The sequence below is a fragment of the Gavialis gangeticus genome, unplaced genomic scaffold (genome assembly GCF_001723915.1).
Source record: "Gavialis gangeticus isolate Ggan-Ray unplaced genomic scaffold, GavGan_comp1, whole genome shotgun sequence".
In the NCBI taxonomy this organism is placed as follows: domain Eukaryota; kingdom Metazoa; phylum Chordata; order Crocodylia; family Gavialidae; genus Gavialis; species Gavialis gangeticus.
The window spans coordinates 233,888,137-233,895,665 of NW_017729032.1; the positions used below are offsets into that span (position 1 = coordinate 233,888,137).

General features: G+C 38.3%; 1 protein-coding gene across 4 annotated transcripts in view; it reads left to right on the forward strand.

Annotated features, from left to right (window-relative positions):
• Positions 1 to 7,529, forward strand: part of NRIP1 (nuclear receptor interacting protein 1) — an 88,568-nt gene that overhangs the window by 48,433 nt on the left and 32,606 nt on the right. The window lies entirely within an intron of this gene.

Genomic DNA, 7,529 nt, shown 5'->3' on the forward strand with positions numbered 1-7,529 from the left:
GGAGCTGGAATGTAAACATTGATTTGTTCTTCTGTCTTTTTTGCTTTCATAGTGTTTTTCAGCCCATCATAGTGTTGTTGTTTTTTTTTTAAAAAGGTAAAGCCAGAGTAAAATTGTAGATGTTGCATGTTATTGTAATGCAATAAACTAGAACAGGGATTAAGAAAAGTCTCATTTGGTAAGATTTATTTTCCTATGCCCAAAAAGTTGTATCCATTTAAAAACATGTAGGGTAGTACTCTGCTTTTTACTAAGCCAATAACAGACTTTGCTGACTTGATTCTCTGGTTTTATAGATGCTCTGCTGATGTCAGTTGTATGTTTGATGGGAAGAGTAGCGCACTCTGTTAATAAGATTTAAGCTGTTTCATGCTCAGTGCTTCATTCTTAACATTGCTGAAGTTGTCTGTGATCATTTCAGTGTTTGCTTGGGCCACTCTAAAATATTTAAACTATTTCTGCAGTTAGCATGAAGACGGTCTCAACTAATTAAGTTTTGGACAGGTGGCAGACTTGTCCAGGACATTTAAATCTAGATGTAAATCCATTCTAAAAGGTTGATGGACAAATGAAAACACATCATTGCAGGTTTGGTATCCCTACCACAAGTTATGAAACAGATATTTGCAAACCTTTCCCATTGTTCCAGCAGATGACAAATAAACAAGTGGGTTTAGGGAAAGCAGGGACTTGAAAGATGCCACGTGCTGAAGTATAGGTATGCATTATAATAGTAATTTTTGTCATGTGCCCTTGGAGCCGTAAAATTAACACTTTATAAATGTACGCCTCACCTGTAGAAATGAATCCTTGAGTTTATATTTTACACCTTGTAAAAATGTGAATGTGGCTTTATGCAGGTAAATTATTTATCGTAGAGACCCTTTGACAACTGTAAAAAGTCTTCAGCAAGCGTGGACCTTGAGGCTTTGTGATGTGATAGCTTGTGTTCAAATGATGAATAATTAAATTAAACTAATTAGTCAAAACTTATTTGCTCTAGGAACTTTGTGAATGAGATGTTCTCCTTTGCACCCTTTGCAGTTATATCATGTTTTGTAATACAAGATAAGTAAAACAATTAAGCAGGTTCTTAACAGTTATGTCCAAACCAATGGAAAGTGACCAAATTTAAGAAGACTTAAAATTGCAAGATAATTACCATGATACAGCAGAATTGATGATTTAATTATTCCATTCTGCAGTGACTTTTGGCAGTTTTTAACCATTATTTAGAAAGTTGTTTTGCCTTGATTTCCAAGGAATACATTTGTTAGATAAATACAGGGCAATACTGTATTTCAATGCAATTAACTTTCGTTGATAAATAATTCAACTTAAGACTAAATAAATGATTAGAGGCAAAGAAAATGACATGAAATTAAACTGAGTCAGACCTTGAAAAGATTTCACCAGCAAAGATTTTTTTGAGACTGTTTCAAATCATTTGCTTTTTTTTCCTGGGGTAAATGGATAAAGAAGGGGGTGTGTCAGGTAAGGGGAACAGTTTTTTGGCTAACCATTGCCATACTGCTGTAAGTACAGCAAACAGTGCGGACACTGAAGACAAGTCACAAGAGGGAAGGAGACTGTATGTTGGGAATTTTTTTCCTTAGTATCTATTTTTTTTATTGAAGTCACTGCTATAGGATCCAGAAGTCTGCAGGTGTAACATGGAGTGGTTCTTTTTGTTTCACTGAGAAATGAAAACCAGGAAAATTTTTACAATCTACTTTGGATGCTAACTTTTTAATATGTCAGTATGTTTAAAAATAACATTTCTTTGTGTGTTTTAAAGTAAAATTTGATGTAAAATGAATTCTGTTTTCCAGTGAAACATTGTGGCTAGGGTTCCTTTTTAAATTTTTTTTAAATAAACTTTTTTAAAGTTTTTGCTAAGATTTACCAAAGTCAGTAGTGAGCCTTAGGGGTGGGCCTCTGTTTAATATCCTTCCTTCCAGATACAGGTAATAAAAAATAAGAAATAACTGCATATTTAAAAATAAGTAGAGATGATTGTCGAGGTGTAGTATTCATTCATGGAACTTTTGTGAGAGATTTACAGCCCATGTGCTTGCTTTTTGACCAGTGGTTATACTCTGATCAAGATTATGAAGCTTCTGTTCCCCATCTCCACCTTCCTTTCTGTTATCGTGTTTCAATGTAAGAAAAATACGGAGTTGGTGTGTTGCATAACGTTTGTTCAATGCAAATAGAAATATGCGTAAACATAGAATATATTCTTAACAGGGCTGTAGCTGCTCATTTCCCATTAATGCCAAAGGCAGTAGTGTAATTAACAGCCTCATGTATTGAACTGAAAGTATTGCTAAACCTCTTCAGGGAATTGTTTCATTTATTGTGCTGTTTAACTTCCCTGGACAATACAAATGCTATTTATACTCTTGATGCAGTCCTAAACCCTGATTCTTTTTTAAGGGTTTAGGTATCTAACATCCATCGAAATCAATTTTAGTACTGTTTGTTTTATTTAATATTTTTGTAGATGTGATCTCTAATCTGAATTAGACATTGCATTTTTCATGGATTGAATATGATCAAAATTTGATCTTGTGTGAATTTGGTTGTGGGAACAAGCTGCAGCTGAAAAGCCCAGTCTGTTGGTGGCTTCAGTGTGACTAGAAGTGTGACTGAGTCAGTAGCGCAATAGCTCCATAGCTGAAAAAAATGAGAACTGTTGTTTTTCTAATGTAGTCAAGTCCATATTGGGTTGATTGTCACAAAAAACCTCTGCATTCATATTCTTTTGTTTATATATTCTGGAAACATGAGAAGTTTAAAATGCTGCTAATCTCTTAAATGGTTGGGGGGGTGTATAAATACTTTTTTTTTTTTTTTTTAACACATCATTATTTGGGGCTGGGAAGCAAAACATTCTTTTTCTTCACCTTTATTGTTCCTTTCTCCTACTTGACCTTTATGTAATAGTGACTAGAACAGTAACAGTACAAGGTCGGGGCTTCTTAATCTTCCCTTTCCCTCAGTTTTCCTTGGCCAGAGACATTCATGTGGTGCCTTCTTCTCCCAATGTTTTATCTTTCACTGCACTAAGGAGAAAAAAATGTGGGGGGGTAGGGGGAGATGGAGTGGGGTTGGACTATAGGTTATTTACATGGACAGGTTATTGGTAGATCAAATGAGATATTGGCAAGGTTGGCTTGCCTAGAAACTACAAAAAGTATTACTTAGACTGCCTAGTCTTTAAAACCAGTTGAACATGTTTGTTTTGGAGCTTGTCTTGCCAATCTCTTCAATTGTTAATGAAGTTTCACTAGAGTTAATAATATAAACTCATCAGAACATGTTACATTTTGTTTTTAAGGGGAAAAATATTCCACCTTCGCTTTGGAGTATGCTTGATTCAATGGTGTAATTCATTTCTTTATGACTGGATTCTGTTACCCTTTAGAAGTGTAGTGCCTTACTTTGAGGGTAGCCTCAATGAAATCAGTGGAGCGTCTTGCAGGGAAAAGACCATCTGGGTGTGATCCAGGTTCTAGGATCTGGACCTGATTAGGAAATCTGTTAAATGTGAGGAGCACAGCCTTATCTGCTGAGACTCCAACTCGGGTCCTAATTCAAATAGGGGCTGTAAATGCTCTCTTCCCATGCACCTGCTGCTGCTTTGCACAGATATGAGCTTCTGCCATATGTGTTCCAGGTGACTCAGATCAAGCAGAAAGGCAGTTATGGCTGGTTTCTAAAAATGGATTTCAGTGAGAGACAGCAACAGGTAAAACGACCATGTATGCACACTGCTATATGAAGGATTTTTTTTTTAATCTACAAGGATTCACTGAGCCTGTTTTGGAAATTAGTAATAGATTAGTAGTAGATTGCTACTGCTAATCCCAGTAGTAGCCTGCATTAGTAGTAGATCATTAGTAATGTGGAACAAGGCAGTGGAAAAGTGTCACTCTACAAAAGTCTGCTTCCTGTCTGTGGTAGCTGTAGTGCAGTCCTTTCTGCTCTAATGCAGTAGTGCTCAATCTTTGATCCTGTGGGGCAAATGAATGGCACAGGACTGGTTCATAAACTGGATCTATGGAGTTGGTACCCAAATCAGGCTCTATATGTCCTAGATCTGCATCACACTGCCTGGATCCTGCCCCATGCAGATACGTGCAGTTTGTGGCATCGCAAACCTCTTTGCAGTGCCACAGACCACATACATTCCATGTTAAACTGTGCGAGGTTCTGCTAATTAGCCGCGCTGGGCAAAAATTTGCTACTGGGATTTCCCAGTAGCCAAAAAAAAGGAAAAAACCTGGCAAAAACTGTAGCACAGACTATGCCCAAGTGGAGCAGCAGGACAGTGCATCCCAATGTAAACTGCATGAGCAAGAGCATCCACTGCAGCACAAAGTAGCAGCACAAATTTCTGCTGCTGCAGATGCATACACCTACTCAAGTGAACGTGGCCCACGTGTCCAGATCCTGTGTCAGGCACCGTACATCTGAATCCCACCTCACCTGCCTGGCTGCCTACTTGCCTGCCTACTAACTAACCAATAAACCAATTACTGTTATGTTCATCTCCTGACTGTGGGCAACAGTCAGCAGGGAGGAAAGCTAGTGTTTAGTTGAAGAACTTGGCTAAAATTGAATGACTTGGCTAAAAGTTGCATCTAGTTCCCCAACTCTGCTATAGACCTCATGAGTGACCTCAGGCCAGTCACTCAATCCCAGTTCTTCACCGGTAAAATGGGGGATACCTCAGAGGACTTCTATATTGCTGTGTCCGTTGATTTTTTTTTTCCCCCCCTTCTCCCCACCGAGGATACTCTGGTATGATATAAATAAGGATGGGGTGCATATCTGTAGCTGCTGCTCTTTCCCAGTAGGAAATAGGCCCACACTTTTAGACACTGCACGTAGGAAAAATCTGTTTCTTTCCCAAAGAGTTTAAATAGATAAGTGGATAGCCAGCCAACACAGGAATGACACATGAGGATATACCTGATTGAGTGATGTGATTATGATCAACATATAATGAGTGTAGGTCACAGCACATAAGATGCTTTGTCAAATCAAAATACGTTTTTGGTAAATGAAGGGATCACTAATTGTCTACCAGTATATTAATAATGTACTAGGTAATAACACATGCAATGACGTCTTCATAAAATAGATTGTCTAATTTTGAAATAAACTCAGTCAAGCTCTAAAGGATTTTCCAAAGATTTTAGGGGGTGGGGAGGTATATCCTTCTTCAGAGAGAGATCTGTTCTCATAGTGTGACTTAAAGCTGTTGGCTTAGTTAGGTGTGCATCAAGTCACTTTCGTACTTTTTGTCCCTTGAACTCAATTGAAGGCTAGGCAGCTGAAGATGTTCAAGCCTATCCAGAGATCTTTTTCTTATCCTGCCCCGTGACTGTCATTCTGGCAAAGAGAAACATTTCATGGAAGAGTAGTTTGGAACTGCAATGGATGTATGGCTTTTGTAAGTTTATAAAGCAGACAGATTATATGGGGTGATCTGTCATAGGCCCCAGCACAGAATCACTTGAGAAAAGTGGAATCTTTTATTCCCAGTTTTATACACAATTCTAAAGGTGCATTTCCACTGGTTTTGTTGTGAGCATTTACCAGGTCACTGTGCCCAATATATTGTAGCCAGAAAAGGGCTGCACACCAATTTGATATCAAAGGTGACTGAACCAGTTTTATGTGGAAAAAATAACTCCAGATGAAATATGATTGAAATAGATAGCCAATCAGACAGCAGAGGAGAGAGGAAAATAAAGGATTCATTGGCATCACTGGGGTTGTTTGCACAAATGAGTGCATCCGTTTTGTTAGACTTTGAGCTTGTCCTGGGAGGGTGTTCCTGTATACCACTTCCTTTCTTTTGATCATTCAGTTCTCCTAATATAGAGCGATTGTCTGTAAAAAATGTTCATTTGCCTTTAAAGAATTAAAGAGTTAATAAGATAATGTTTGGTAGAACTGACAAGACAGTAAAGATGATAAATGCATTTTCAGTAACACAAGCAGTAGTTTCAGTTGTGCTAAGGAGGCAGGAAGTCAGTAGTCTCATCATCACTGATTTGTTCTTCTGTCTTTTTCTGAACACCTGGCAGGAAAAGCAGTCCATTCAGAGGTTTTAGTTTTTGAATTTAATGGTGAATTACAAGAAGGCTTTTTGCCTCTTAGACATTTCATTTAGTAAATTTGCTCCCAAGAAAAACAAGGGGCATCAAATTTGGTACATCATTTTCCCACTTCTCTTTGAATAACAGATTTGGGATGTTTTATACCTTCCAGATCTCTATCTTGTTTCGTTCTACAGGCCCTGAATCAGGCGAGTGCTAATTATGATGCAGCATGTGGTCAATCATCCGTGTGCATTGGAGCGTTTTATCTATTCGCATAGTCAACTGAATACTTTCTATAGCAGTGGAGACAGGAACCCAGTCTTTACCTAGAGGGAGTCCTTCAGAAACCCTGCTTTTATCCTTCTAACACGGATAAGCCGCCTTTGAAATCTCCACATTGGCTTCATAGACTAGTGCATCATACTTTAGTTCCTTATCCCCATTTATTTACAGCACAAAACTCAACATTATCTTGCTTCTGTTCATATATTTCTCTTAATTTCCCCCAATTTATCTGGCTCGTTCAGACTTCCTTTCCTTTTCCCATGAGGAGTTCATGCTCTCTAATATACTCTCCCCACAAATACCTGGAATAGCCTGCCTCATGTGCCAGTGAACCCATAGGCTGCAGAACGGGGTGGATCACCCAAGCCATGGCCAGACCAACTTTTAACATGTTAACTTTATTTAACCCACAAATGCGCAATTGTCATTCTGGTTAAAACTGTATAGCTATTTTTTTTAACTGCATAGCTGGCTAAATTAACATGCTGAAAGTTGATCGGGCCATGGCCCGGGTGGCCCACCCTGTTCCACAGCCTGTGAGTGAACCTTTTTTACCTTTAAAATCCCAGATTTAGACCCTGTCTTTCCTGAAGTGTTGATTGTGTGTCTTATTTGAATCGCAGGCTTGGGCTGCGGCCATACCCATGTTTGTAAAATGCTCGTGAATTTAAGGCCTTGTGAATACCACCCTCCAGTCCTGGAGTTCATATGTAACAGAGTTGTTAAAGGCAAAATTCGAATGCACAGAGATTTCTTCAGATCAGCTTCGTGGCAGAGTAAGGAAGGTTTCTGGAACTTGAATCACTTCTTGGTTAGCCAGCATGGCCTGTGGAAGCTAGCGGAAGGCAGTAAGTCACTTTGGAAGAAAGCCAGTCTTTTTTAAGTGAGTGCAAAAGAACTAAGTTTATTTAAAAGAATTTTGCTTCCAGGAAAAACATAAAATATCTTGATAAAGGACTACCTTGGATGCTGCTTCTTTATCACAGATTCATTTCCAAAGGAGCAGAGTTGATTTCAGTGAAGTTTTAGGTGGGTGTAAATCCTAAATCAGTAATAACTAAGATCAGTATTGGATCCAGTGACTAATTTCCCTAACTTTAAAAAAAAAAAAAAAAAAAAAAAAAA